Below are 9,094 nucleotides of genomic sequence, written 5' to 3'. Positions count from 1 at the left end.
AAGTCCACAAATAACAAATGCTAGAGGGGGTGTGGAGAAAAGGGAACCCTCCTGCACTGTTGGTGGGAATGTATCCTGGTACAACCACTATGGAGAACAGTATGGAGGTACCTTAGAAAACTAGACATAAAACCACCATGTGACCCAGCAATCCCACTCTTGGGCATATATCCGACAAAACATTCCTTGAAAAAGACACATGCACTGCAAGTTCATTGCAGCACTATTCACAATAACCAAGACAAGGAAACAACCCAAATGTCCATTGACAGATGATTGGATTAGGAATATGTGATATATATACACAATGGAATACTACTCAGCCATAAAAAAGAATAAAATAATGCCATTTGCAGCAACATGGATGGAACTAGAGACTGTCATCCTGAGTGAAGTAAGTTAGAAAGAGAAACACAAATACCATACGATATCCCTTATATCTGGAATCTAATATATGGCACAAAGTAACCGTTCCACAAAAAAGAAAATCATGGACTTGGAGAATAGACTTGTGGTTGCCAAGGGGGAGAGGGAGGGAGTGAGATGAATGGGGTGTTTAGAGTTAATACATACAGACTATTTCCTTTGGAATGGATTAGCAATGAGATCCTGTTGTGTAGCACTGGGAACTATGTCTAGTCACTTATGATGGAGCATGATAATGTGAGAAAAAAGAATATATACATGTATGTGTAACTGGGTCACCATGCTGTACAGTAGGAAAAAAATTGTATTGGGGAAATAACAATAAAAATTTGTTTTAATCAAAAAAAGGAAAAGAAAATCCCTATAAGCTGAAGAGGCTAAATAGTTCCAAACTGAATTTAAATTTCTTCTTCAACTTAAAATGGGATTACAACACAAATTGTCTTTACCCAAGGGAAGCTAACTAATGAATTTAGAAATGTAATCACAGTTTCCTGAACAAAATTTTATTGGATAAATGTATTCAATTTTAATACTAATGTAAAATTGCCATGCAAGTGATTTAAATAAGTACATTTATGCTCCTACAATTTTGGAGGTCAGAAGCCTCAAATGGGACACTGGGCCAAAATCAGGATACAATAACCTCAAAAAGTATAGATATGTGTATACATATAACTGAATCACTTTGCTGTCCAGGAGAAATTATCACAAAATTTTAAACCAATTATACTTCAATTAAACTTTAAAAATGGGAAAACAAGATGTTTGCAGGGCTGGATTTCCTCTGGAAGCTGCAAGGAATAATCTCTTTACTAGTTCAAGCTCAAATTGAAGTAGAAAAAAATCTAAATAGATTCTTTCAACTAATAAACATTTCAATATGAGGGAACTGAATGAGAACTCTTAATTTGTGATATAAATATGAAATTCCTAATGATTTTGGCAAATTGTCAAATCAAGCTGAGGTGTGCAATGCTCAAAGTTTATATAAAAGGAAGAGGTGAAGAGCAATTTTCTGTAGATTTTGCTAGCTATGTCTCCACTAAGAGTCAATGGTTTGGAGATTCAAGGTGTCTAACCCAGGCAGGGATTTAATCTAATGTTAAATTTGGAGAAAATTTTAAGTCTTGAGATAAGTATTGGGAGCTTAGAGTCAGAAGCCAGCAGAGTTCCTGAGGAAGATATTGTAAACACTGAATGCATTTTATTCTAACCTGGTCTCTTGGGGACACAGAATCTCCAGGAAATCTTCTTTCTCTTCAGATTAGTGTCCTACAGGGAAATAATGTGCTTAGAGATTAGAGTAAAAATTGGGTAATGTGCTAATGAGCAGACCCAGAGAGCTATAAATATCTCCACTGCCACAGTCCCTCAGAATATCTAAGCTAGTGTTGGACAAGGCACAGTTGTTGCCTTTGGAATCCTAAATTTGGCTGGGAGACTAATGCTAGCCTCTTTCCAGCTGTCTTGTGTGGATGCAGAGCCTCAGTCTCCATAATCGACAATCCAGGAGGAATCTGGACTTCCACCCAGTACCTTTCCTCTCAGAGTTCCCAATGAGGTAAATAGGGGAGCCCAGGAGGTACTGTAGGAAAGGGTCAGAGAGAATCAAAGATGAGCACATATGTGAGAATTAACATATGTCTTTTCTATCAAAGGAAGTCTTGGTTACTCCATTTTGTTCCTGCTTCATCTGAGACACCCTCCTCCACCCCTCCCCTTTCACCTCTCCTCCCAGTAACAAATTTGTTTCAAATTAGCCAACTGAGAAGAATGTGTGCCCTGACCTGACCAGTGGGAAAGGGACAGATATTCCACGTGTGTTAGGGATAAATAGGGATTTCTTCACATGCACGCTTTTTGGGCACTGGCGCTCTTCCGCAGAAGTCCTTGGTCGAGATCTCCCCTTGTTCATATATCTTACTTTCTGACACTGACGATCCAAGCCAGTCACTTTTCCCCAACACAGAAAACCATTGATCACCTGATTCCCACAAGCTGGACCCCAAAGCAAAGAGATTTCTACAGTTGCTTGTCTGCCTGGTTAACTAATTAATGCATTTATTTATCATGCTAAAAAGAGAAGAGAACATTGAATTCAGCAATACAGGAGTGATGGTTGACAGTTAAGTGATTGCAGTCCATTAGAGAAATGAATGGGAGACATACGCTGCTTCTGGTAAAGGGAGAACATATTCGAAGAGTTTTGTAGTTAAAGGGAATAAAAACAGAATGCTAGGTGTGGAGGTCTCTTCAGTGAATTGAGAGAATTTCTTTTTATTTTTTAATATGGGACATTTACAACAATGTATATGTATTCGTGAGAAAGATTCAAATCAATTTATTGTCTTGCAACATCTCATGAGACATTTATTTCACTGATTCTCTTTTCATTCTTCATATTCACATTTAAAAAAGCATTTGATAAATAAAAAGGAGTATGATAAATAGCTTTATTTTGCAAATATTTCCTACCTATTAAGCTGAGTAAATCTGTGGGTTATTCATTTGTTTTGTTTTGTTTTGTTTCTTTTTAGGGCCTCACCTTCAGAATCTGGAAGTTTCTGGGCGAGGGGTTGAATCAGAGCCTCAGCTGCCAGCCTATACCACAGCAATAGCAACATGAGATCTGAGTCATGTCTGTGTCCTACCCCACAGCTCATGGGCAATGCCAGATCTTTAACCCACTGAGCAAAGCCAGGGATCTATCCCACATTCTCATGGATGCTAGTCAAATTTGTTACTGCTGAGCCACAGAAGGAACTCCTAATTACTCATTATATTCTCCATAAAGAGTCTGTAAAAAATCCTTTACATTCCCATAGTGTGGTCAGAGTGTATTTATTCTTATTTTTGCTTATATTCTTCTAAAGAAGGAATTGGAGTTTTCCCATTAACTTTTCTATTTGATACTGAGTTCTTTTATGTATGTATAGATGTATGTTATAGAATTGTGTTTATCACAGCATGTGGTCATGCTATCACCTATTCATATTGTGTTTTCTACATTTTTCCTTACTGGAAATTGAGCTATGTTTCTAGTAGGCTTTACTTGCAAATTTTTTATATGAACAAAATGACAGTGATAGCTCTTCTGTATACTTACTGCTAATAAATCACCCTTTATGGATATGATCTGTCTTCAAAAAATCTCTTTATTTCCTTACTGTTTATTTGGGCTTTTGTGGTTGGATTCATTTATAAAAGTTTCACCACCTTCAAACATCATCTGGGATGGATCTGGGAAGCATCTTATTACATTTGACTAAAGGTGAGCTACATATACATTCCATAAACTTATTGAATCCATACATCTTTTTTTTTTTTTTTTGGTCCCTCTCACAGCATATGGAGTTCCCGGCCAGGGATCATATGAGTCACAGTTGTGACCTATGCCACAGCTGCTGCAATGCTGAATCCTTAACCCATTGTGTCCAGAATTGAACTGAATCCCAGGATGAAGAGACACCACTGATTCCACCGCACCATAGTAGGAACTCTTGTATATCTTTATATAAGATGAAAGTATACTTTAGGTACTGCTTCTTCCACAATTTTAAAATCACTTACCTTATATCCTTACATTTCCAAGTCTTTGGAAGTTTATCTATTGTTAGAGATATGTGTTGATATTATTCATTTTTATTATATTATTTTGTTTTAAAGGTTAGTTTTGGATACTATCTCAATTTTGTTTCACACTGTTGTTTTGAAACCTAATCCTAACTTAATTTTATTCTTACTGACACTCTTGTTTCTATAAATACTAAGCTTCTTTTATAAGTTCTCTTCCTATATATGCACATACACATATTCATAACTTTTATGCATGAATAAAATCCTATATCTATATATCATACATGCTATTGATTTTTTAGTGCAATCTTTTTTTTCTACCTTGTGTCCAATTTTCCTTCCTACTCAATAATGCCTCATGGACTTGCTTCCAATCTGATAGTGTAGTGTTCATTCATTACTTCAATGCCTGCTTGATATTTCATGTTGTAGCTTTGCTACTCATGCTTTGAAAGCTTTACCATAATTACACAATAATATTTTGAGATTTTTACTATAAAACTCTAGACCCCACAGAAGCAATACTATTCAGCCCCAGCCCAGGGGAATCTGAGCAATGTCCAGAGACTTTTGCATGTCATGTGGGGAGTTCTCAGCAGAAACCAGGGATGCAGTAAACATCTTACAACATCCAAGAATCATATCACCACAAGAAACAGTCTGTACCAGAATGTCAAAAGTGCCAGGAAATAGAGAGTCTGAGTAAAGATCTATTTTTAATATTTATAGCTGTTTTCAGATTGTTTCCCAACCTCATTACATTTCACATTTCAGTCAGCAAAATTAGAGAGTGAGTACCCCTTTTATACCTGTTTATAACCAATCAGTGTGACGCACTTTTGATGTTTTCTTAAGCTGGGTATGAAAAGTGATTTCTGGTTGATTTTGTAAACTATTACTGAGTTTGATCAAAGATTTATGCATTTGATCATCTTTTTTATTGCCTATTATCATATGCTCACATGTCATATACCCATTTTGATACATTATCAATATTTTAAATTATTTTTAAAATGACTATTTCCCAGTTGATATTCCATACATATTTTAGGCAAAAAAAATCTTAATTTTTTTAAGTAACAACTTTTAATTTTTTAATTTATTTTTATTAAAAAATATTGCCATATAACTGACCTACAAAGTTGTGTTAGTTTCAAGTGTTCAGTGAAGTGAATCAATTTTACATATACATATATGTATTCTTTTTTCAGATAGTTTCCCCATATAGGCTATTACAGGAAATAGATTTCCCTATGCTTTTCAGTTGGCCCTTGCTGCCTACCTGGTGTGTATATATGTTTAATCCCAACCTAATTTATCCCTCTCCCTAACATTTCCCCTTTGGTAACTAGAAGTTTGGCTTCAAAATCTTTGAATCTGTTTCAGTTTTGTGAATAAATATTTCTGTGTCATTTTTATTCGATTCTACATATTGGTGATACTGCATGATTTTTACCTTTATCTGATGTACTTCACTTAGTATGATAATCTGGTCTCTAAATCCCCCCATGTTGGTGCAAATGGCATCATTTCATCCTTTTATATGGCTGAGTAATATTCCATTGTATATATGTATCATATCTTATTTATCCATTTCTCTGTTAATGGACATTTAGGTTGCTTCCTTGTCTTAACTATTGTAAATACTGCTGCAATTTGAGTGCATGTATCCTTTCAGATTATGGGTTTTATTTTATTTTATTTTATTTATTTATTTTATTCCTCAGCTACTTTATTCCTCAGCATCCTCTAACACAATCTTCATCCCCTTCCTCTTGCCTTCCCACAAATACTGGCTTACTTTTGAGTTTTGGATATCTGAAAAAAAGACATTCAGTGTTTTTGCCCTGGTTCTTTTCCCCTATGGGATACACACATCACCTCAATTGTCTCTTGTCACCTGCAGTGCCTTCCTTGATGTCTCTTTTCAAATGTCACCTTATTTGCAAAATTCCAGAACATCCAATAAAAAATAACACCTTATCTTCTCTTTCATACATTCAATTTTTCCCTTCATAGCACCTGAAAACACCTTATATGGAGTTATTTGATTACATTCTTTATAACTGGATGGTAGAATTGTATGGAAAACCCTGAGCTAAAAATTTATAGACAGGGAAGTCATGGGACTCCTTTAAGGCGGTGAGATCTATATAAAATATATATTAATTGCTTAACTTCAAAATAATGTAACTTTCCACTTGTTTTATTAATGCACATTTGTATGAAAATTAGTCACTAGTCATTTTATTTTTGTTCTTTTCTAGCCACCACCTCTACTGTATGGAACCAATAATAATACACACATTTCAAAATTTCTTCTTCTTGGATTATCAAATGAACCAGAACTACAGCCCCTCACATTCGGGCTTTTTCTTTCCATGTATTTGATCACTGTGTTTGGAAACCTGCTCATCATCCTGGCCGTCAGCTCAGACTCCCACCTCCACACACCCATGTACTTCTTCCTCTCCAACTTATCCTTTGTAGACATCTGTTTCACCTCCACCACCATCCCAAAGATGCTGTGGAACATCCAGGCTCACAGCAAAGTCATAACCTATGAGGGATGCCTCATACAGATGTATTTTTTTCTTATTTTTTGGAGTATTGGATGTCTTCCTCCTGACCATGATGGCTTATGACAGGTTTGTGGCCATATGTCACCCCTTACACTATACAGTCATCATGAATCCTTGGCACTGTGTTCTCCTGCTTCTGTCATCTTATACTATAAGTTTCCCGTATTCCTTGTTACAAAGCTTAACAGTGGTACAGCTGTCCTTCTGTACAAACAGGGAAATCCCCAGTTTTTTCTGTGAAACCAATCAGGTTGTCCAACTGGCCTGTTCTAATACCTTCATCTGTGATATGGTAAAGTATTTTGCAGCAGTGCTGCTGGGTGGTGGTTCCCTTGCTGGAATAATTTCCTCTTACTCTAAGATAGTTTCTTCCATAAAAGGAATCTCATCAGCTCATGCGAAGTATAAAGCATTTTCCACCTGTGCATCTCACCTCTCAGTTGTTTTCTTATTTTATTGTTCAGTCCTGGGAGTGTATCTCAGGTCTGCTGTTGCCCACAGTTCACACTCAAGTGCAACAGCTTCGGTGATGCACAGTGTGGTTACACCCATGCTGAACCCCTTCATCTACAGTCTCAGGAATAAAGACATAAAGGAAGCTCTGAAAATATTATTTGGGAAGAAGAAATACAGGGGATAATTACTTTGGGGCTGAAGAACTGGCATTGATTGCAGGGCTCAAATTTCCAAAGCCGTAAGTTGTGGTATTTAATCAGATTTTGAAAGTAAAAATTTTCTCTTTCTACTAATTTCTGGAGGTATTATTTATTTGACTTCTGTTTCCCTGTACAATTTAAATTATTAAGCTTTCCTTTCTATCTCTGATATTCAAAATTTTCCCCTTGTTTCCTTCCTATTATACCAACTTTATTCCCAATTTTGGATATGAAATATTAGGATATTTCCATATGTCTCTGGGACCACATAAATTTTTATTAATTTTTCTCTCATGAAAAATAACATACCATGTAGTATTTCCTATGTATTCTAAGAAAATAGTCTTAGGTTGTACAACCTTATGAGGAAAACAACACATTTAGTAACCACTGCCACAAATACAAGTTTATAGGAGGAGAAAATTTGAGACCACAGCTTTCACTATGTATCACTAACTTAACTGCTGTTCAAGGTAATGTAGATGTAACAATTTGTATGTTTTATAGCTGGTCATAATTTTTAACCTCCTTTTTTATTGTTCTCTTTTTCAATTTTTTAAAAAAATTTAGTAAAGTATAGTTGATTTACAATGCTGTGTTAATTTCTGCTGTACAATGAAGTGATTCTCTTGTAAATATACACATATCAATTCTTTATTAGATTCTTTTTCCACGTAGGTTATCATAGAATATTGAGTAGATTTTCCTGTGCTATACACTAAGTCATTGTTGATTACCTATTTTATGTATAGTAGCCTGCATATATTAATCCAAACTCCCACCACCTTTGCCGTTTTGTAACCACAAGTTTGTTTTCTCTTTTTTGTTGTTGGCCTAACCCACAGCATATGGAAGTTCCCAGGCCAGAGATTAAACTTGCACCACAGCAATGAGCCAAACTGCTACAGTGACAATGCTGGATCCTGAACCTGCTATGGCACAAGAGAACTCCCATAATTTTGTTTTTGAAATCTGTGTTTCTCTTTCTGTTTTGTAATTAAGTTTATCTGTGTCATTTTTCTAAGATTCCACGTATAAGAGACATGAGTCTTTCTCAGTCTGATTTGCTTCACTTACTATGGTAATCTTTAGATCCATCCACGTTGTTACAATAGCATAATCATGTTTTTTATGGATAATATTCAACTGTATGTATTTACCATATCTTCTTTATCCAATCCTCTGTTGATGGATATTATTTTGCTTCCATGTCTTGGCTATTATAAATTTTGCTACAAAGCCAAGACATGGAAACAACCTAACCAAGACATGGAAACAACCTAAATGTCCATCGACAGAGGAGTGGATCCAGAAGATGTGGTACATACACACAATGGAATATTACTCAGCCATTAAAAAGAACAAAATACCAGATTTTTTGCAACATGGATGGACCTAGAAACTATCATGCTAAGTGAAGTCAGCCGTACAATGAGACACCAACATCAAATGCTTTCACTGACATGTGGAATCTGAAAAAAGGACAGACTGAACTTCTTTGCAGAATAGATGCTGACTCACAGACTTTGAAAAACTTATGGTCTCTGGATGAGACAGTTTGGGGGGTGGGGGGATGTGCCTGGGCTGTGGGATGGAAATCCTGTGAAATCAGATTGTTATGATCATTATACAACTATAGATATGATATATTCATTGAGTAATAAAAGAAAAAAATAACCCCCCAAAAAATAAATAAAAAATAAAATAAAATAAATAGATAAATAAAAAATAAATTTTGCGGCAAAGAACATTGGGGCACATGTATCCTTTTGAATTATGGTTTTCTCCATATATACGCCCAGAAGAGGTATTGCTGGATCATATGGTAGTTGCTTGTTTGTTTGTTTTTGT

General features: G+C 35.6%; 1 pseudogene; it reads left to right on the top strand.

The window, feature by feature from the left end:
* The first annotated feature begins 6,527 nt into the window (after positions 1-6,527).
* On the top strand, positions 6,528-7,227 carry LOC100512522 (annotated as a pseudogene).
* Positions 7,228-9,094: the final 1,867 nt, after the last annotated feature.

This window comes from Sus scrofa, unplaced genomic scaffold (assembly GCF_000003025.6).
Source record: "Sus scrofa isolate TJ Tabasco breed Duroc unplaced genomic scaffold, Sscrofa11.1 Contig434, whole genome shotgun sequence".
In the NCBI taxonomy this organism is placed as follows: Eukaryota; Metazoa; Chordata; class Mammalia; order Artiodactyla; family Suidae; genus Sus; species Sus scrofa.
Note: the sequence above shows the minus strand (reverse complement) of the source record. Positions and strands in the feature narration are given on the sequence as shown.